This window comes from Rhinolophus hipposideros (genome assembly GCF_964194185.1).
Source record: "Rhinolophus hipposideros genome assembly, chromosome: 3".
NCBI classification, from domain to species: Eukaryota; Metazoa; Chordata; class Mammalia; order Chiroptera; family Rhinolophidae; genus Rhinolophus; species Rhinolophus hipposideros.
The window spans coordinates 97,394,602-97,417,139 of NC_138049.1; the positions used below are offsets into that span (position 1 = coordinate 97,394,602).

Genomic DNA, 22,538 nt, shown 5'->3' on the forward strand with positions numbered 1-22,538 from the left:
CCGGGGCGGGGCTCGTCTGAGCGAGCGCCCGCACTGCCCAGGGCGCCCCACGCCCGCTCGCTGCCGGCCCCCTCGCGGCGGAGCCCCGGCCACCTCCCCAGTCCAGTCCAGCCGTCGTGCCCTCTCCTGTCTGTTCTGGGGACGATTCTGCGCGAGCAGTTGCTGGAGTCAACTTACGCGCGGTGTTCGGTCTTCGCGTTTGCTGGGGAAGTGTCAGTTAATTATCGCCCAGCCTCCACCCCGCCCCCCATCCTGAGTAAGGGGGTGCTTGCTTAATCCAGCAGGAAGGTGCAAAGCCGTGCAGCTCCCCTCTCCCCTCCCCACCCCCATCCCCGCCCGGGACGCCTCTGGGATGTGGGCTCAGGCCCCTGCACTCGCCCTGGCCGAGATTTCACCGGCCAAGACCTGGCACCCTTGGGCATTTGGGATTGGGGGGAGGGGGGCAAGGGGCTGGTGTCTGGTTTCCTCTGGGGCCGCCAGATGCGGGTACGCTCAGATCAGAATGCAGTTCTTGGCTCCTTGGCCTGTTCCCTCAGAGGCCTTCTCTGTGCCTAGTCTGGGAGACAGCCCCCAGGTCCTGTCCTCAGGGAGACCACGGTCTGGGGAAGAGAGCAGTAATAAAGGTCCTCCATGGAGGCAGTGGAAGGGGAAGAGTGGGCCACCTTGAGAGCTTTGCCTTGTAGTCTGCCCGTATGCGTGTACGATGCCTCAGTTTCCCCAGCTGTGGGAAAAATAGCAGCTGACCTTTCTGTCTGCCTCCTGGTTTCTGGGACAGGAGAGCAGGAGCCACAGTGCAAATGAAGGGCCGTTTTGGGGGACTGTATTTATCTGCTCCTGGAAAGGAGCCAGTGCTGCTTGCAGGGGACAAGGTCTGTTACAGCTGCAGTGTTACTTTACCTGAACGCAGCTCTGTGAGGTGCTGTCCCATGGGAACCCAGGTCTCCCGGTTCTGGGTCCCATGGAAGGGATGCAGGTGTGGGACAGGGGACATCTCCTCAGGTGAGCACTAACTCCAGGGAGAGCCAGCAGGGCTGCTGGGGGCTGACAGCTGGGTGACTCATAGTCAGAGGTGGGCCAGCGCGGGCAGGAGCCCATCTAGGGTCCTGAGGTAGTGGGGATACCCAGTGCTCACCTCCATTGCCAGTCAGGCTCCCCTGCTGGAAAGTAGGTGGGAGGGGGCTCCCACTCCTCAGGCCTGGCTGCCCTTTGAGGGTCTGGCTTCTGGCTCTGATCCCTCCTAGGGCTCTGTTTATGGCTGTAATTGCATCATTAGCTGGAGTTTATAGAGTTACTTAGCACCTGCCCCTACAGGGAGTGGCCCAGCCACCCCCTGGATTCTGTCTGTCTCTTCCTTTTCAAAGTCAAGTTGGTCTCTGCCGGCAGCAGGGGTTTCCCCAACTACAGCTGGCGTGAAAGCCAGGTTGGGCCTTTGTCCTCAGGATGGAGGGCAGTCAGCACTTGGGGCCCAGCTTGGGGCTGCCCTGGAGATGACCGTGGAAATTGAGGTGGCCTCCTCTGATACAGAGGGAGGGAGCTCAGGATTTCCAGAGCCATCAGAAGTGTCCACTGCCCAGGGTGCAGCTAGTGTAGGTATATGTAGGTAATGTGTGTGTCCTCATCTGAAAAAGAGGAAATAAAAATGCACATACCTCAGAGGCTGTCGTGAGGACTGAAGGCAGCAGTGCCGGGTACATGGTGTGTCCATGGTGTTGCTCTGGTGTCAGTATGGGGGGGGGGGTGTAATTGATGGGAGTTTGTGTGTGTAGTTAGGAGATTACAGGTGTCTAGTTAGTGTGTGTATAGATGAATTGTGCATATGCGTGTCGGTGAGATATAACAATAACACTGTATTATATTAAAAGAATGTTCATCTATTCTCTATGCTATAGAACAATGTTATAATAAAACTTAGTTATAAACAATAGTTGCCAACATTTACTGTCTGTTTACTCTTTAGAATGAGGTAGGAATTATTATTTTCATCATACTGATTCAGAGAAGTTAAGCAAGTTGTTTGAAGTCACACAGCCTGAAAAGGGTAGGGACTCTAACCCAGGCCCAAATGACTCCAAAACCCATGTTCTCAGTCCCTAAAGACCACTTCCGAGTTTCCCAGGAGTTCTGTCTTACAAGGTGGGGGTGCGGTTGTCTGGGAACCTTCTTTTCCGCATCCCTGTCTGCTGTGAGCAGGGGTGGGAACATGCTGAGGCCCCTGCCCCAGGACTGCATATATCTCCCGGCTGCCCCCCTGAGCTGCTGTCACAGGTGATCAAAGGACCCTTGCTGAAGGCTTTCTTGACTGGCCTGGGGAGGAGATAGGTTCAGACCAGACTTCCTGGGTCTCCTTGGAAACCACAAAAGTTAACTCAGGGTGAAGCCCTCAGTAGTCACTTGTTTAACCGTATTTTGGTGTATATAATGTGCTTCCATGTATAATGCGCACCTACGTCTTAGGCCCAAACTATCAGGGGAAAAAAAATCTTTCATTTTAATTTTTTAATTCAAATTTCTATCTGTTTACATTTAGGTACTTGTTTTCTGTAGTGTAAAGGAATTTTAGTGTTTAGTTTTTGACATATTACAGTAAGAGAAATTTTATGTAACAAATAATTACAAAACACAAGAACTGGTACAAGGTATAAGAAATTTTATGTACTGGTAACAACTTTACAACACGCATCCTAGAAGGCCAAGAATTTCATTGTTGCAAGTTCATCATAAGTTCAACAAAACCGATGATCCCATTCCAGGGTATTATTTTGCATGCGGATATCATTATTGGTTTCTAGCGTTACACTTTTAACTCATAAGCATAAATAAAAGGATCAAAAACATTTATACAGATACGGAATTAGTACTACCCACGTATAATGCGCACCCTTATTTTCCCCTCACAAATCTGGGCAAAAAAAGTGCGCGTTATACTCATACACGGTTAATCAGATGTGGAGAAAAGGCTTTGAGAACTATTGGGGGAAACTGAGATGGCAGCGAAAGTCATGAGAAGAACACAGGACTTCCCATGTCGCCTCTGAGAGGCTATGCAGCTGGGGCAGGTCCATGCTCCTCTCAGCCTCAGTTTCCACCTGTGACGCTTGATCATCTGTGGGACCCCCTCCAATGCAGACCGTCAGATCTCTGGCAAAGGCACCCGAAAGGAGAGGCTTCAGAAAGGAAGGGCAGTGGGGTATGGGGGCAGATGGGGGACTGCTGAAGTCTACTCCGTAGAGCTTTCGCTAAGGACTGCCCCTGCTGGAGCGTCCAGCCAGTTCCTCTTGGGACATAGCCACAGCCCCATGTCATGGGCACTGGGCTACGTGTCACCTAGCAGGGGGGTTATTGAAAGCGTGGACTCCAGGGCAAGGCGTCCTGGCTTGGAATCTCAGCGCTGCCACTTACCAGCTGTGTGGGCAAGCTGCTTCACCTCATTGTCCCTCTGTTTCCACATCTAAGCAGTCCGGATTCCAGTAGCACCTACATGATAATTGATGCTATAGTGAGGGCTAAGTGTGTCAGTGCATGCTGCACGTACGGGACTCAGAATTGTGCCATGCTCAAGAATTGTTCATTATCAACATCAACTCTCATAACTCGTTTACATCTTTATTCCTCATTTTCAAGTGAGGAAATAGAGTTCTTAGAGAACTCTAGAGAAGAAATAAAGACCTATGGGCTGCCAACAGGCTCCCCGCACACCCTGGGGCCCCCGCGGCTAACATCTGCAAATGAGATGCCTTACAAGGGGCTTTGCAGATTCCTTGGCCACGGTCCCCCCACTCCCTGTGATAACACACCCAGCCTGGTCTCCACATTTAACAGCATAGCATAGAGGATTTGGTAATGCCTGCAGCCTCTCCACCATCCCGGCCTTACCCGTCCCTTGGGATTCCTTGGGTGGCATCTGGCCTGGTCACTTACTATCCACTCCTGACCTGTGGCTCTCCCCTGCGCTCCTGCTGCCTGCTCCTCCACTCTGCACAGATTCCCTTGGCTGCGATGTCACCGAAGGCAGAACAACCCTCCTAGTGATAGCGCAGGATCTGGGACTTACTATGCCCCCAGGAAATGCTTTGCTATGGGGAGTGAGGGTGGGGCAGTGGGTGAGAACTGAGGGCCGCCCAGAGGGACAGAAGCAAGAGGCAGTCATCACCAGTTTTCTTTCCTGGCTCTTAAACATGGGCATAAGGAAGAGGAGAACTGAGGTCTGGTCATCCTCTCTCCTGTCCAGCTTCCTTGGAGCAAAGCCTCCTTGTTGGCTCTTCTCCACACAGAGGAGGTCCCAAAGTAAAATGTGATGCCATCGGGATTCATCCAGGAATCCCAACAAACTCGCCAGAAACCCACGGTCTATATTTCTCTCTCCCAGCCCTTGTTCACACTCGTCCCTTCTCCTGGCATCCCCTCCCCTAGTCCCCTCTTTATAACCAAACCCTTTGTCCGTCAAGGCACACCTTCCCAGGAGACCCAGGGGGCTGTTCTGACTGCAGCTCTGTCTAGATATTATGATCCCCTGGGAGCTCTTTAAAAATACCATTGCCGCTGAGTCTTGGGGGAGGGGCCTAGGCATCAATATTAAAAAAAAAAAAATCCCTCACATGATTCTGATGCCCTTTGTCTAAGGACTTGGTTCTCACATTGGAGCAGGCATCAGAATCACCTGGAGGAATTGTAAAAACGCAGCTTTCCAGGGCCTCACCCCCACAGCTTCTGATTCAGTGGGTCTGGAATCATAGGTCTCAGATGTGCGTTTCTGACCATTTCTCCGGGGACCAGCTAATGCTGGTCCCTAGACCGCACAAGAACCCATACCTTTGCAGCTACCCAAGTAAGAGCTTTCTGTCTCCTGGGTCTCCGATTGCTTTGGGCCTCTCAGGCCTGTCTTCTTTTCAAAGCCAGGTCCCCAGCGGCAGGGACCATGCTGAGACCCTCTGTTGCCTCACCAGGCCCTGCTATGTCTAGTCAGCCCTTCCTTCCCCAGCCTGGCTCTCTGCCCCTGCCTCCTGTTACACTGACCACTGTCCAGCCTTGTGGTCTGGGCCCCACCTTCTGGGACAAATGCTCAGGAAAGATTTGCTGTTTGTTCAGAGTGGGAGGAGGTGGACAATGAGGGTCGGCACTAGCCCCGAGAGTCATTGGTACATGCGACAGGTCTAAAGCTCCTGCAGAAGTGCCTGGAGCCAGAGTAGCATTATTGGAATAGGGGGAGGTGTCCAAAGTGGCCCCCCACTTTGTTGTAGTGAGGCTGTAAAAAGACCCATCGTGTTAGTTTACTTTCCCACCTTGTGGAGGGCAAGTAGTGGATCACTGCTTGAACTGTATTTCTTGTTAGTAATAAAAATGCTAAAAAACACAAAAAGCAGCGATTCCCTTCTCCTTTCAGAGTGGAGGTGGTGGTGGGGTACCTGCTGGAGGTAGGGTGTCTCCATCAGCTTCTAGGAGGTCCTGGGCCGTGAGGACAGGGTGACCCTGGGGTGCCACCCTGGGCTGGTGGGGGTAGAGACTTCCTTAGAAGCTGGGGGAGCTGGGGCGGAGGCTGGTGCGAGGTGAGAAGAAGTGATGGCGGCCCTTTAGCCCTGCGAGGGGAGGCAGGATGAGCTTGGCTTTGGAGCCAATCAGTCAGCAGATGAAGGGAACGCTTGACCGTCAGCATCCTGGGCATAGGGTTTGGGTCTGTTTTGTTGGCTGGAGTATCCCCAGAGCCTAGAAGAGAGGCTTGTACAGAGGGTGACAAACAAATGTAGACACATTGTAAGAAAGGAAAACTGTATTAAAGTTGTAATAATATATACCGATAATAAAAGATGAATACTAGTCACATTTGACTTCTGCAATTACAAGAGGTGCTCAAAGTGGTTCCTGTCAGCGTCCAGACACGTCTGATGACGGCGGAGGACTGCTTGAGCAACGCTGACCAAAGTGTCCACTTGTGTACTTGTTTTGGCGCCCCTGGTGCATAGAAGATACTCACTAATCTGTGCAGAGTGAGTGAGGGAGTGCGCGTGATTGGAGCTCCCCACCACGTCCCGGAAATGAGGCCACGGCAGATGCTATAGCCATGGTCTCTGCCCGGGGGTAGGCTGGCTGTCAGCTTCGCCATCTCAGACGCAGGGCCTGTACACAGCTCCACAAGGAGGAGCTCCCTGTCCCCACCCCGCAGTGGCTCACAGTCTGTCCCTTCCCGCAGAGGGTTTGCCAACACCCCACCCGCCCGAATTCTACCAGTGGGTCTGTGGGGTGGGGCTCGGTTTGTTTTCTCCTGTTTGCCAAGGGAAGTCACAGCCTGTCCTCTGCCTTGTTTATAATTGGTTCTCTGGGACAGCACCTGCCTCAGCCCCCCGGTCCCTGAGGGGTGCCGAGTGACACACTATACTGTCCACCCCTTGCCGCCTCTCGTCCCCTCCTGGCTCTAGCCAGGTGCGCTCTCAGCTGCCCAGCCAGTGCGACGCTGGCTGGCTTTGCTGCGGGTGGGTTGGGACTGTGGGGCCAGCTGGTGTTGCCCCCACGTTGTCCAAAGGGAGTGTGGAGACACCACGCCAGCACCCCATGGATGAACTGAGCACCTCCTGGGTGCCTAGCACAGAGCCAGCCCAGCAGGGGGATGGGAAGAAGGACACCGCTGCCCCTCAAAGCTGACAGCCTCGCAGGGAATTTCAGTAACCACCGAGAACAGAGAAAGGCAGAGTGGTATAAGATAGGACGGAAGAGCTCCTAAATGAACATAAACACGTCCACGCCGGACCCGTCACTCTGAAGCGCATTCTTTCTTGGTTTGGAGAGTTTTTACAAAAGGGCTGCTGCCAGCACGGGCGACTTTGGCTCAGCCCTTCCTACCCTCTTGGGCCCCACAGCTCTACCTGCCCCTGGGGGTCACCTCTGCAGGCCTGGGGCAGGTCTTTCCGGGAGGACTAGCGACTGCTGAGTGTGAGAGGAGGCCACAGGGAGGCCACCTGAGCCACCTAGCTGCCAACTTGGAAGCCCTGGGCCTTGGCGGGTGTGGTGCTAAATTGGGCCCAACAGCTAAGAACTCTTTGGAGCTGCCTGTTGCTGAGCCCCAAGCCTTGGGCCTGGACCCTGGGCAGTGTGAATCTGCTGTGCCCTCACCTCCTCTTTCTTCCCCCTCCCTCACCTCCACCAATCCCTCTGACCCTCCATTTACTTCCACTGCATCTGGAACAAGATGCGTGTATGTCTCTCTCTCTCCCCTGCTCTCTGTCCCCCGCTCTCCGTATTCTTTCTTTTTTCTGCCTCTCTCCTTTTGGTGTGTTCAGAGGGTACCTGCCCACATGGGCCTCTGAGGGGTCCAGAGGTATGGCCCAGGGCATGGTGGGGTGGGTGGGAGGGTGCCCAGCCTGAGGCAGATCCCTGCCCGTGGGCAGCTCGGGGTGCCCTGGGGAGGGTCGGAGATGCAAGGGGCTGTGGTCCCCAGCTCCTGTGGGCTGAGGGGCAGCCAGTAGCCTGGGCCAGCTGGGGGACCTCCTCCACAGACAGCCCCAAGTATCATTGGATACTCCAGACCTGTGACTAACCATAGGTTCTTACCAGTTTGTTTGACCTAATTATAGTTTTGGCTTAATTTTCAAAGCCTGGTGTGAGAAGAAAATATTAGGGCTTCTATTTATTTCGATCTCATCCTCTTCTACCCCCTTTTATTGTGAAATATTGCATAATGGCTGAAAAGGGCATAATTGCTGAAAAGAGTAAACATGTATACTGTAATAAATAATTATGGAAGTGAGAACCCAGATAAGCACAACCCAATGAAGAAACAGACTGTCCCCTGCATTCCACAGTGAGCTGGTGTGTCCCCTCGCCCAGAGGTAATCGCTATCCTCACCTTCCTAATAATCATTTCCCCACGTTTCTTTATCATGCAACCATCCATGTATGTAGCCTGTAGCAGCAGGTTGCCTGATTTTGAACTTCATACAGCTGGCACGACACTGAACGTGTTCTTATGGCATGTGTTTTCTACTCAACAGTCCACTTGTGAGATTCATCTATGTTGTGTGTAGCTATCGTGTGTTCGTTTTCTATTGCTGTGTGGTATTCCACTGTGTGAACTTGTCGTTCTGTTTGTATCCATCCCACTGCTTGTGAACATTTGGGTTGCTTTCCGTTTTTTGGCCACTACTATACACAATACCAAGAGAGCATTTTTGTACGTGCTGCCTACTGCAAGGGTGCATGCGTCTCTCCAGAGTATATATTACCCAGAGTGAAATTGCTAGAGCACAGGGTATGCAAGGCATATTTCAACTTTAGGAAATATTGTGGTAAGTGATTGTACGTGGCACCTGAATTCCTGTCGGTCCATATCCTCTCCAGCACTTGGTATGGGCAGACTGTTTAATTTCTGTCGTGCTGGTGAGTGTGTAACAGTGACTTATCATGGGCGTGATTAAGTTTTCCCTTCTTGTGTATAGAACGATGTTTGTACATGTGTGCTGCCATGCATGATAGAGTCTTGCATTAGTATTTATAAGCAACGTATAAGAAAAGGAGCTAGCACTGCGGGTGCTCAAACATTTTTATTCAGAGGAGTGTGTGATCAAAATAGTTGAAAGACTGTCGTACTATTGAGTGCCAGGGAAGGGGCTGGTTTCTAGGTTGGGGTGGGAGGGTGGTCTTGGGAGGAGACCCCCGAGTGGCAGTGCCCACCAGTGGGGCCGTCTCCGCCCAGAGGTACTGAGCCCACCGAGTACTCACTAGCGCCTTCAGGCCTTCCCGCCGGGTACACCTGGCACAGGAGGAGGAAGGCTGTAGGGCTAGTGCCCCCAGAAGATACCCTCCAACTTCGACTTGGCAGGTGCTTACCCTTCAGGGGCTTGCAGGGTGGTAGATCTCGACCAGGGGCCATTTTGTTTCCCAGGAGACATTTAGCAGTCTGATGATATTTTTGGTTGTCTCAACTCAGGGAATGCTACTGGCACCTGGTGGGTGGAAGCCAGGAATGCTACATACTCTACCATGCTCGGGACAATTCTCCACAACAAAGAAGTGTGTGGTGCCAGGTGTCAGTTTTGTAGAGGCTCAGAAACTGCCCCAGGAAAAGAGCCAGAAAACAGATTTGCCATGAACTTGATGCTTTGAGCTTTGGTCTCTTCATTTGGAAATGAGAGTGGCAAGGGTGGCTGTCCCTTCCCTTTCACGGGGCTGTTGTCAGAACTGGGGAGAGGGTGGCTGTGTCGGTGTTTTGGGAAGCATCCCAGGGAAGGGGCCTGCAGCCCGTGTTTCCAGGGGTGGGAGGGCTTTCCCTGTGCTCCCTGTCCACTGAGCTGGAGGCATCAGGTGACAGACGGGCCATGAGCCTCAGCCCTGGTTCCTGCTACGCTAGGCCTCAAAGAGCTGTGGGGGAACCGCCCTGAGGGCCCCAGCCTTTTGATGAGGGTTGCAGAAATAAGGGCTCTCCGGTGGCCCTGGGGCCCAGGCAAAACCATTTCTGACTTTGTCCTTAGCTGGGTGGGAGTCCAAGGTTGTATGAGGTGATAAGAGGTACTTATCGTACTCCTTATCTGAGGCCCCATTGCAAGTCTGGGCACTGAGGGGTGGGAGCCAGAGGTCATCTTTGAGGGCTCTGCATACCCACGCCAGGCTCCTGCTCACCCTCTGTGTCCTTCCAGTGTCAGGGTCAATGCTCCCTGGGTCTGTCCAACCATTCTGGACACACCTCACCTCAGTGTCACCTCCTGCCTTCTCCTGGAGCCATGGACTGCGCAGTCTTCCCTCTACTAGCTATCCCTTCCTGAAATATACTCTCACGAAAGCGCCTAGAAAACTCATCCATCCTGAGATGTAGATGACTGACAGCAGCTTAATGATTGGCAGCCTTTCTCGTCAAGAGGTATTTACCTATCAAAGATGGGAATCCCTTAGCTACCAGAAAGAAGCATGAGTGAGATGTCAAGTGTCTTTGACAGGCTGTTAGAGAAGAATTCTGGGGGCTGAGAAACCTTTAAAATTGCATGTGTAGCAAGAGCATTTTCTCACAAGCGAAAATTGTGTGGTGGCTCAGGTCTTCCCAGAGCTTCCAAGGACTATGCTTGGAATCAGGGTCCATTCCGAGCTGGGCGACAGTAAGACTATGACCTGGGTGTCTGGAGACCCCGGGAAGGCCCAAGGCTGAAGTGACAGGTATGTGGCCAGTCAGGAAGATGGCGAACTGTGCAGCTTCTGGCTAAGAAGGGACATATCTCCAGGAGGGGCTGGGAGAATGGGTGGGTTAGGCTTAGGCCTTCACTGGACCTAGTAGGAGTCCTGCAAATTCTTGCCTCTCTGTGCCTCACCGTCTTGGTGCAGTGGCCAGTGTAGCCTGCGGCGTGCGACACCAGGCCGTGTAGGAAGTGGGTGACTGTCGGAGGCTCAGTCTGGGAGGAGGCAGAGGTAGGTGGCCTGTTCTGGGTTGGTGAGATTGGAGCTGGGAGTCCGTCTGTGTTGGGTAGACTTGTGGGTGAGAGAGGCCTTTGGGGCATGTGGTTCCCTCTGCACTGTGAGCAATCCTTGGCCACATTTGCAGCTCCCAGGGGATTGTGCAACTTCCTCTCAGGCTGAGGTGCAGGGGGCTGGGTGAGAAACAGTGCTGGGGAAAATGAGGAAACTGGGGCTGTCGCTGAGGCAGGGGCATGGCTCTGGGCTCCGGCCCCCCGAGGAGTTGAGTGTTCCAGGGGGCCTCCTTCCAGGAGGCCACCCTCTCCCAGGTATGAGGGTGTATAGTGCGTGGGTGTGAGTGTGAGTGTGTGCGTGAGTGTGTGTGTGTGAGTGTGTGTCTTTGGGGAGGGGTGAGCGGGGATGAGGCTCACAGGCTATACTGGCGTGGGGATATCTTTTGAGCAGGCTCAGGGCTTGGGAAGCAGGTGGCCCAAGGGAGGGGCCGTGCCGGGTCAGGGGAGAGAAGACAGGCCTCCCTCTGGGCCTGGGATGGTGGAAGATGTGTGACACCAGGAGGCAGAGTTGCTGGCTGCCAGCCCCACCTCTGAGGAGCCGTGTAACCCTGGGCAGTTTAAGCACTCACTGCCTCTGCTCTGCACGTCTCAGGCTTGTTTGGGGGCTCTGGTGAGAAGGTAATGGGCATGATGTGCTCTGTGCGACACTGGCCAGGCCATAGTAAGCACCCACTAACATCAGGGTTGGGAGCAGTGACTGGGAGCGCCTGGCCGGTGTGTGCAGTGCCAGCCTGCCTGGGGTCAAGTCCTGGCCCTGCCACTTTGCACCATGTGATCCTGGTAAGTTAATGAGCCTCAGTTTCCTCTTCTGTAAAACAGAGATGACAATTATAGCACAATTATAGCACAATTATAGCATTCATTGTGAGGTTTGAAAGACTGAATTCCTGCTCTGAACGGCGCCTGGAACCTGTGAGTGAGCTCTGCACAGGTTCACATTTTACTGGAACGCGAGCGTGTTTGTGTGCAAACACCAAAAACCCTGCCTGGGGTTCACGGCAATTGTTTGAGTTAGAATTGGGGATAATAATGGGAGCTCACGTTTCCCAGGCCGTACTCCCTGTCAGGCACTGTGCCAAATGCCCCTCCCTCACAGTCACTCTGCGAAGTGGGTGCTGTTATCACCCCCATTTCCCAGACGAGGACATGGAGCACAGAGGCGTTGAGCCACTTGCCCAGGGCAGTGATATCAGTGAGTGGGGAATGCAGAATGGTCCCCTGAGCGCTGAGAGGGACCCCAGTGCTCAGGTCCTTATTCCAGGCCCTTGTCTGGGTTCAGCTGGAGGTGGGTGTGAAGGAGGGAGCAGCTGGGAGGGAGCTCTGCTGGGAGGGGTGTGAGGGTTGACCGTAGAGCCTGTGGGCTCTGGCCCATCTCCAATCAAGTAGCCAACTAATATAAAGAATGCAGTTGCTACAGGGAATGGCTCTTTAGTAGTTGGAGTTAGAGTAGACTTCTCTGGGGTGAACTTCCTGCCAGTGTGTGGACGTAGAGAGACGTTGAAGACCAGCTAGTGGGCAGAATGGTGCAAGGGTGATGAGTGTGGTCCCAGCTTCAGCCAGACCTGGCTTTGAACTCTGCCTGAGCCGTCTACGGAGTGACCTTGGGCTTCAGTTTCCTCACATGTAATCCTCACCTCCTTGGGTGAGGATGAGATGAAATGAAATATCAAGTAAGATACTTAGCACAGGCCTGGCGTGGAGCAAGTGTCCCAAGCGTGGGCGCCTTTATCACACACGTGTTGTAGAGGGGGTCAGGTGCCAGGTGGGGAGTTTAGGCCACACAGGTATCCATGAAGGATCGTTATTTGAAATATGGACCAGGGCCTCTAATTGTACCCTAATCTGGCCATGAAATCAGCTTAGTAGGTCTCAATGAACATTCTGTTAAATGGAAAAGAATAGAAAACGTCCAAGTGTATCGCTCAGTATTGGTAAGGTTGTTTTGTGCAGCCATTTTTGTTTCATGTTCACGTTCATGTGTATGCATGCTGTGTGTGTGTGTGTGTGTGTGTGTGTGTGGTGGGTCAAATGAAAAGTATTTTTCTGTGAGTCATGATCAAAACATTTGGGGCCACTGCCTGAGAGACGATCTCCCTCCTATGCAATGTGTATGAAGCACCTACTGAGTGCATCACATTCCAGGGGCCAGACTGGGGCGTTTGGGCCCAGTTCTTAGCATGGTGTGTGTGGGTGAGTGGGCTTCGTGAGCGTCAGCAGAGGCAGAGGGTGAGGTGGACAGGAAGGGCTTTCTGAGTGATGACATGTATTAGACAGATGGGGACAGTGAGAGGAGACAATGCCTGGGCTGAATGGTTGGCTCGGGGTCTAGAGCTAAAGAGCCACCTTGGGAGGTGGGGCGACTTGTTAGCGGAGGGATGCGGGGCCAGGCCTGGCCAGAGGCACCCCTACTAGTTAGAGAGAGGAGTGGGTGGGGGCCGTCTCAGGGCACTGGGCAAGGGCTGTGCCCATCTCTGGCTGGGGTGGGGCAGGAAAGAGGAGATCTCAGGGTTACTGATGGTCCCCCACCCCCAAGGCTTGCGGTATCCCCCGTGACTGAGTGAGACCCAGGGCCCACAGCTCAACTATTTCTTCCCTCCCCTTGTGCCCTGGGAGCCTCTTGAACATTCTCCTCCCCTCTGCTGCCCCAGCTTGCTCTGGTGGGTCTGGTCTGGGACTGAAGACAGAAGCCTTTCTATTACTTTGATCCCTGTCCAGGGCAAACCAGTGCCTCAGTTTCTTCATCTGTAAAATGGGCTTACTAACCCCTGAGCAGCTAGCCATATGGGTGGTGATACTCATCTTATGACTTAACGTGGATGAACTGGCTGTAGGAAGTGTGGAGAGCTCTGGGTGGGTTGTCATTGTTGTCTCTAAGCCTGGAAGGACTGGGGCAGGTCATGAGGACATCAGCTGCCTGGCTGGGGAGCCCCCTGCCTCCCCACCCCATGACCTGGGGCCTTGGGGCAAGGGTGAAGAGAAGCCTGTGACCCATTCTGAACTGGGGATATCCCCTGCTCTGTGGGGAAGTAGCCTGTTAGGGACGTCGGAGGACGAGACCCAGGTTTGGCCTAGGTGTGGGAACCCCAACTTCCAGAATCCCCACCTACATGGGGCACCTTAGGGGCCCCAGCCTGGAGGTCCGTGTTGCCACGTGGAGGGGGCAATGCCCTGGGATTGATTGGCAGAGGCCAATTTCCAGGAAGCTATGGGTGGCTTCCAGCCTGCTGAGCCCAGAACCCACAGGCTCAGGCGTGAGCTCCCACAGTAGAATGGGGTGTTTAATGCTAGGTCACGTATACTGAACACCTCCCATGTGCCAGGCACTGTGCTAAGTACCTTTGTATGTTGGCAGATTTCATCTTCACCATAACCTAATACACAGGATCTTTTTTTAAATTAAAGTTTATTGTACACCTGGGTGACAATCATTAGTAAAGTTACATAGATTTCAGGTGTACAATTCTGTATTACATCATCTATAAATCCCACTGTGTGTTCACCACCCAGAGTCAGTTCTCCTTCCATCACCATATATTTCATCCTGATTACCCTCATCTACCACCCCTTCCTCCCTTACCCTCTGAGGATCATTTTTATGATCCCGTTTACTGTGAGGAAACGGAGGCCCAGAATGGTTAAGTCTCTCACCCAAGGTTACCTAGCTAGTGAGTGACAAAGCGGGGCTGAGAGCATGAGTTCTGTTTTCAAGATGCCAGGGTTGAGATCTGGGCTGTACCACTTACAAGCCATGTGACCTTGGACAAGTGACTGAATCTCTGTCACCATTAGTTTCTTGCTCTGTGAAATGGGGTAACAACAGTGCCTTCCTCCAAGAGTTGTCCGGAGAATTCCGTGAGATAACAGAGGTAAAGTGCTTAGTGCATAATAAGGGTACAGTAAGTGGGATCCGCTTCACCAGCTCTCCTACCTGCAGTGCGACCCTGGGCTCCCTGGGTCCCAGTCTCCTCAGTTGTGTGACGCAGGGTATCAGCACTTTCCTTGGCCCTCTCAACAGGACCGTTGAGAATCAGATGGCAGTAAAACCCTGGGTGGGTCCTGAGGGAGGCCTTTATAGAGCAGAAGTGCTAGACTCCACAAAGCCCCAAAGCTGCCAGGCATTTTTCAGGGCTTGTAGCGAACCGCAAAGTCCTGATGTACCTTGTCTGGGCCTGCTTCAAGCTTTCAGGTTTCCTGCTGGCCCCCGCAGGCATTTCAGTTAGTGACCCTAAATATACTCTGGGATTTCCCAAGATGTGTTCTGTGGAAGGGTTTGGTGGTCAAGTAGGGATGGCAGAGTGTGAGTCAAAAAACGGAAAATGGAAAAAAAAAAATCAATAACCTAAAACAAAACAAAACAAAACAAAAAAACGGAAAATGGTTTTTTTTTTTTTGCTGCAGGACTTGTCAGGGCCTTTGACACACGCATATTCATTGTGTACCCCCAATATGTGGTCATGTTATACCGCAGGATGTCTCAAAGGCCTGGTGTTCAGAGCTCCATTTTTCAGATGGAGAAATCGCCCTGGAGTGAAGCCTAGGAAACGATTTCCCCAGATGATGCAGTTAACCTCTGGCAGACCTAGGGCTAGGCCTCAGGGCTCCTGAATCCACAGCCAGTGCTCTGCTCAGGACACCCCCTCCTTTCCCTCCTTCCTCTGTTCTTCTCAAAGAAATGTTATGTGTGGTGTTGCCGCCTTCCTGAAGTCTCCTCACCCTTTTCTGGCCCCCTCCCCCCGGCTCCCAGTGGCATGAGAGGGTGTCCCACTCTCTCTGGGCATTGTTGGGAGATGGGGCTGTGCCCAGCACATGAGCTCCTGGAGACACTTTCCTGGCTGGTAGGTGGCAATAAAGCTTCATCCCAGCTGCAGGGCCCCTAGCAAATTAATTCCGTTTTCTGAGGCTCCGTCGTGTCAGCTGTGTAATGAAACTCATCATCGTGTCTGTCACCTGCAGTTATTGACAGGCTTAGCTCGACACCGTATGTGAATGTGCTCTATTAATTTTCAATTTATGTACAGACGTGCACGAGTCTAAAAATCCTTGTCATCTCTGGGGGCGATGAGGGAAGAACAAGGAGGCGAGAGGGAGACCCCTGGCCGTGGGATCTGGGGTTTGGACTCCTAAGTTCCCATGTGCCCCACCTTTGATGTCTGCCCTATAGTATGTTGCTATCCATCTCTGAGCTCAGTTCCCCTGATCACCTATGAAGTGGGCCAGTGTGACTGTTTCTAGGGACCCATTTCACAGGTGAGACATGGGGGGGTGCTGGGACAGAATCGCCCAGTTTCCCACAGGGAGTGGGTGTTAGAGGTGGGAAGGAAACCCAGGGTCTCCGTGCCGCTGTCCAGCTCTGCCTGGAGCAGGGCGGTCTCTCCAGCTTCTGCTCCTTTCATCTCCGGCTCTTTCACATAGGGGGCTAGCCACCTGGGAGCGCATATGGGCATGCCCACCGCTCTGTCGCTCTGTCCGTGTGGCAGTCGGGTATAAGTGCCCCAGGCCCTCTGCTGTCTGCCGGGGGCTCCAGCTGAAAGGCCACGGGGTGGGCGTGGGTTGGGAGGTGGGAGGAGGTGGTGCCTCTCTGGCAGAGTCCTCTCTCGGAGGGCTGTTTGCTGGGTTTATTCTTAGCACTGACTCATTATAGAATCTATTTTTAGCCCTGTTTCTAAGTGTTGCCAACATCTGGTGCAGCCAGTACCGAAGGGGGTGGGGGGGTGGCAGGGGCGACCCTTTTGGGCTTTGCTGGGGACTGGCGTCTCTGGCAGGAGAGCAAGGACGGAGACGTCTACTTCCTGCACCTGCCACCACTTGAAGCTGGGCATGCAGTAGGTGTCCTATTTATGCCTGTGCAGCGATTGCTCTGCCACGATCTCATCACTCCAGCTCCAGCTCCTAGTGAGGGGTGAGGGAGGTGGGATAAATATTACCATCTAGCTGGAGGGCATCTGCTGGCGGGACCTGTCAGGCAGGCTCTCCCACATGCAGCCCTCAGGGGTTGCAGTGGGCCTCTAACCTCTGCAGAGAGAACCTCAGAGGAGGGAGGCAAGCCCCAAGCTAGGACACTTGTTATCTCCACCCCTGAAGGAGGAGCAGCAGACATTATAGGCCTGCCTGCCTGAGGTTGAGTTCTGGCTTTGCTCCTTCCAAGCTGTGTGACCTTGGGCAAGTCATCGACCAATCTGTGCTCCAGTGTCTTCATCTGTGAGGATGGACATGTAGCGTTGTGAGCATTAAGTAAGATGACATATGAAGTACCTAAATCGTGAGTGCTATATAATAGGGAGATAGTGGAATTTTTATTGTTTTTATTGTTATTACTAAAGAGAAGCTCTGTATGTGCTGTACTGTTGGAGTGAGTTGGGTAGGAAGCTTCTCCGCTTTCCTCTGAGTGAGGCGAAGCTTGGGATGGGGCTCAGAGGGAGTGGTGGTACCCAGCCGTCACGATGGCGGTGATTTCTACAGACTGCAGCAAGGGGTCGGGAGCACACAGGACTTGGCACGTGGGCCTCGCCCTTCACAGGTTGGATGAGTTGCTTAATGTTTCTGTACATCCATTTCTTCACCTACAAGATGATAATAGGTAGGCCATAGAATTACTGTGGGAAATAAAGCATTAGATGTCTGTGCAGCATTTTCCCCAGTGCTGGGCACATGGTAAGAGCTGAATCCATGAGACTTTTCTATTTATTTTATTTTATTTTTTGCTGTGTCCCTTTCCCGTGTGAGGGATGGCATGCCGTCACCTTGGGAATCGGGGAGGGGGGCTTGGCCTGGACGTTGGGAGGGGGGCTGTGGGGTCCGCACGCATTACTCACTTCCCCTGGGCTTCGGTAACAAGAAGAGGCCAGAGAAAGCTGTGGTTTTCATGCTCTTTCTCAGAACCCCAGGGGGGTGCTTTGGGAGCCCCCAGTTGCAGGCCAGGTGGTCTGGTTCTCTCCGCTCCCACAGAGCTGCTTCATTCTCATGTTTTACATATCAAGGTTCTAGGTACATTTTGTCTGAAGATGGGGTCCTCATCCTGGGTGACCTCCTTCTGACTCATCATTGACTTGGGAGGTGACCTGTGCAGGTGGGCTCTGGCATCCCTGGGCACTGATGCCTGAAGGGTGCTGGGGCCCCGCCCGGGCTGTGGGGACACAGAGGGGGCTGCCAGGCTGCTCCTCAGGGGGCAGGTTTGAGTGCAGCTCCTGCCTGGTTGCCTGCGGGATGCGGGTACCTTGAAAACAAAACTCAATCCCAGAAGCAAAACCTTCCAGGAAGGAGTGAGCGCTGGCATTGGGCAGAAACGCCCTGCCACAGCACTGGCCGCTAGTAGGTGCTTAGGGCGTCTTTAAAATGAATGAGCAAAGTGGGACCAGGGCAGCATCCCAGAACAGTGGTCCCTGGGATATGGTGGCGGGCCTTCCCCGCTGCCTCCTCTTCTTTCTCACCCCTCACCCCTCTTCCCTGGCCCCTGCTTAGTTTGAGCAGCCTTAAGCCACGCAGCCCCAGGGGCCAGGCTCAGCCTTGCTCAGAAACTTCAACAAGATACTTCCCCAACCTGAGCCTCCTCGTTCGTCAGTAAAATGAAAGTGATTGGCTCAGCTTCAGATGGCTCCTTCTGGCTTTTTACAGCTTCAGTTCTGAGGGCAAGTGACACACACACACACACACACACACACACACACCCCACATCCCACATGCTATGGCTCAGCTGGGGAAGTGGGGGCCTGTGGGTGTGAGGGGAAGGGTGGGCATCCAACTGTGTCCACTGGGCTGGGGCCACTGTGACTTTCATGTGTGACCTTCTGGGAGTGTGGGCAGCAGCCGGAGGGGTGCACATTTCTGTCATTATGACTGGGTGTGAGGTTGTGTGTGAATCAGGCCAGTGAGGGAGTCAGGGCAGTTAGCTCCCTTTGCCAGGAGCTTCCCAGGCTCTGCGGAGAATGGAAAGTGATTCATGCAAAGGAGCCCCAGCTCCGCATTTTGGCCACAACCCAAGGTATAGGGTGGCCAGGCTTCCTCCATTTTCTCCACCCACCAGAAGCCTGTGTTGCCCCTCCTCCCTTACCTCAGACCCAGTTTCTCAGTCAGGGATAAGTGGGTGCCTGACACCCCTCTCAGGGATATTTCAGGAGGTGGCCCATGCCTGTAGCTATAGTAGTCAGTGTGGTGACAGGAGGTCTTCAAGACCCCACATCCTGGCTCTAGGTAATCCCCTGCACCAGAGGAAGTAGCCCAGGCTCTTACGCGCGCGCGTGGCGGTCAGCACCCCATCACAGCCGAGTGGTTTTCCAGCTGGAGAAAACCTGCCAGGGAGGGGAGAGGACAGGCTCCACCTGCCCAGCGTCGCCCTGCCATCCTGGCTGCAGCCTGCTGGTGACTCATTCCCCTGGGGAGTGAGTCTGATCCTCTCCCAGGGCACCCCGGGGGGCCTGGTGCTGAGCCCAGGGCCCCATGGAGCTGGGGAGTGAGGAGTGAGGCCCTCTGTCCGGGGAGCGGGGAGGGGGGGTCCCAACAGACTTTTCTTGAACCTTTCCTTGGCCCCACAGACTTCACCTTCCGTCTGCCCACAGGGGAGCCATAGCCCCAGATTATACAATGGGTCTAAAATGCCTCCCAGGTGAGTGAGTAGCCCAGGCCAGCGGCTGGACACAGGAGTCCCTATTCCCCAGTGCCTGCCACCGGGCATGTCTCCATTCTACCGCCTGGGTTACTAGGGGAGAGGGTGGGGCCTGCCCTCCCACCCCCCACAGGGCTGCGCAGCCTGGGAGGGGGTGGGGAGGCCCTCTCCAGGGAAATGAATTCCTGGCCTGACCCCAGATGCCGGCCTGCCCAGCTCCGCTCCAGGGTAACGCTGGGTGCACACACAGCCCCATTGTACGCCTGGGCCCCATGCCCGCCGTGGGCCTGGCACCAGCTCTATCAACAGCAGCAGCTCCGTCAGCTCCTTCGCACCCCCTTTTCAGGGCCCGAGCCATCGAGGAGGGGGAAGGAGGACGGGTGATTCAGGTGTGAGTGTGTCCTGAGTGTAGGGACAGTTTGGATACTTGAGGAGCCAAAGGAATATATTTGTTTTCTCTCATCAACTGTGAGGTACAATATTATCCATTCACGTGAAGAAACCAAGGCATGGAGAGACTTCAGTAACTTGCCCACAATCACACAGCTGGCGAGTGGGAGAGCTGAGGGCCAAGCCCAGGCAGCCTGGGGTCCAGACTTTGGGGACCAAGACAGGCCACTTTTAGAAAGTATACATCCCCAGGGTGAAAGGGGCCCCTGGAACAGTAGGGTCTGGAGTCCCCGTGCTTGTGAGAAGCCTGATGGTTAATTTCCAAGGGTGATGCTGGTGGCAGGGCTGGTAAAGTAGGTCTCCAGAGCTGTGCCTCAGTTTCCCTGCTCCACCCACACTGTATAGCCCCTGTGCTCCTTGGGAGGGCACACGAATGTAAAGGTGAGGTGTGGCTAGGGTTGGAGCCTGGACCCTCACCCCCTTTTCCTGTGCTACACAGGCTGGTGAGAAGCACCCCCTTCCTTAAACTAGGCCTCCTTGGAGGCAGGGGTGCTAAGGCCTCTGGTTGTTTCTATTCTGAGAGTCCGTCCTGAGCTGTCTCATCTCCTCAGGTTTCCCAGCCTGAAGGGGCCTCTGAGGCCAGCTCTAGTCTGTGAGGGGGTCCCACCTCTGCCTCACACACATGTCCCTCAGGCCAAGATGGAGGGTGCCCAGGTGCAGCTTCTATGGGGTCTGCCCTGTTTCTCACTTTCTGGGTTCAACTTATCTGCTCCATGAGCCCTGACCCCTGGGGCTGGGCAGAGTTGAAGCACCTCCCTTTTCCTCAGCCCAGCCCCTTGTCCCCCATCTGTCCTGGGCATGTTTCCCTCCTTCAGTGCCACCTCAGCCCTCTTAGCAAACAGAGCATTCTGCAGTGACCACAAGATTGTGCAATGGCAGGGCTGGGCCATGGGGACAGGTGGGGAAGAGAGAAGATGGAAGGGGACACCGAGGTTGGCTCCCCTCTCACCCCACCCTGGAGCGTCACCTCCTTCCCCACTCTGCCCGGGCTCATCTTTCTCCGTTTATGCCAATCCCACCAACCAGTCAACACATCTTCATTCAAGGCCACTGGGGTGGCCACGTCCGAGGGCTTCCAGAGATGAGTGTGGTTTGTATGGTCTCTGGGAGGGAGAGAGGGCATGGGGAGCATCTGGAAGCCCAGATTGTGTTGGGGAGACGGAGCGAGGAGGCTCCCGGGGGGAGCCCAGGGTTTGTTTAAGGAGGGTACCCTGGTTATCTGAAGGCCTGACTAGGGAGTTTGGACTTTATCTGGCAGACAGTGGGGAACAATTGGGGGCAATGGAGCAGACGATGCACCATTTTTCTTTAGTTTTTGTTCCCTTGTTTTTTCAGGGCTATTGTTGTTCTCTGTTTCTCCAAAGAGAGTAAACCCTTCTCTGCTCTTCCATTCCTTCTCTCTGATCCCTGCTCCCCCCATCCTACATGTCCATGTTCTGTTCTTTGGCTTCCTTTGCTCAGCCATCCCGGCTTATTCCCCCTGCCCTGCTTTTGTTTGGCTTCCTCTTCTTCTCTTCCTGACCCCTGACTCACCTTCCATGGGGTACGGGTTGGATTTGAGGATAGGGGGATACAGGTGTGGTGGGACCACATGGTGAGGACCGGTATGGCGATGACTGAGCCAGGAGGACACCCTCTGTTCTGACATAGCCCTACACCCTTCAGGGAACAACCCTCCCCCAGTGATGTGGTTGAAGCTCATTAGGACAATCTTACTTCACACTTGTCAACCTGATCTTTGGCGATACAGATTTCTCTAACAGATAAATTAGAAAATGATGGCCTTCATTTTCTTTTTATTAAATTTAGCAGAAAGGGATATTGAACCAAATGGTCATCAGACTGCAGACAAATACTCTTCTCTCTTGTCTCCTTTCAAACATCCATCCACCTATACATGTATGCATCCATCCATCCACCTGTCCATCCATCCATCCATCCATCCATCCATCCATCCATCCATCCATCCATCCATCCATCCATCCATCTATCCATCCATCCACCTGTTCATCCATCCATCCATCCATCCATCCATCCATCCATCCAACTGTCCATCCATCCAACTGTCCATTCATCCATCCATCCATCCATCCATCCATCCGTCCATCCGTCCATCCGTCCATCCGTCCATCCATCCATCCACCTGTCCATCCATCCATCCATCCATCCATCCATCCACCTGTCCATCCATCCATCCACTTGTCCATCCATGTATCCATCTATCCATCCATCCATCTGTCCATCCGTCCATCCATCCATCCATCCATCCATCCATCCATCCATCCATCCATCCATCCATTCATCCAGCCATCCATCCATTCATCCATCCACCTGTCCATCCATCCATCCATCCATTCATCCAGCCATCCATCCATTCATCCATCCACCTGTCCATCCATCCATCCATCCAGCCAGCCAGCCATCCATCCATTCATCCATCCACCTGTCCATCCATCCATCCATCCATCCATCCATCCATCCATCCATCCATCCAGCCAGCCAGCCAGCCAGCCAGCCAGCCAGCCAGCCATCCATCCATCCATCCATCCATCCATCCATCCACCTGTCCATCCATCCATCCACCCACTCACCTATCCATGTATGCATTCATCCATGTGTTATATTCACCAATGCATCCATTATATCCATGCATAGTCAAATATTTATTGAGCACCTCTAGTATATGTAGCACCTCTAGTAGATGTTTTACACTTAATCCTTACAGAAATTCTCCAAGATGGACATTCTTCTCATTTTATACAGGAGGACACTGGGATCTTGTGAAGTTAAGAAAGTTGCGAAAGGTCATGCAGACAGTGGGCAAAAGATCTGGGATGCAGCTCTCCCTGCTTCCAAATGCGTGCTCTTAGTGTGGACTCGGATGGCTTTCTCTGGTGTCCTCAGGGCCTAGTTCTGAGCATGGAACATAATGGCTGTGCTACCGAATAAACGGGCACGCTAAGGTTCTGGCTTGCTGGGGTTCTCTAGTTCTCTTCTAGTTGCCGCCTGGGGATGGGAGGCAATGCTGGCTTCTAGTCCTACTGCTGTTT

At 53.5% G+C, this 22,538-nt stretch overlaps 1 protein-coding gene and 1 long non-coding RNA gene across 2 annotated transcripts in view; one reads left to right on the forward strand and one right to left on the reverse strand.

Moving 5' to 3' along the window:
* TFEB (transcription factor EB) overlaps positions 1–22,538 on the forward strand; it is a 46,390-nt gene that overhangs the window by 1,329 nt on the left and 22,523 nt on the right. The window lies entirely within an intron of this gene.
* Positions 3,003–4,012, reverse strand: LOC308495867. Its single transcript, XR_013993071.1, has 3 exons — positions 3,874–4,012; positions 3,400–3,474; positions 3,003–3,138 (listed from the first exon to the last, which is right to left on the reverse strand). It is a non-coding gene; the product is annotated as an uncharacterized lncRNA (long non-coding RNA).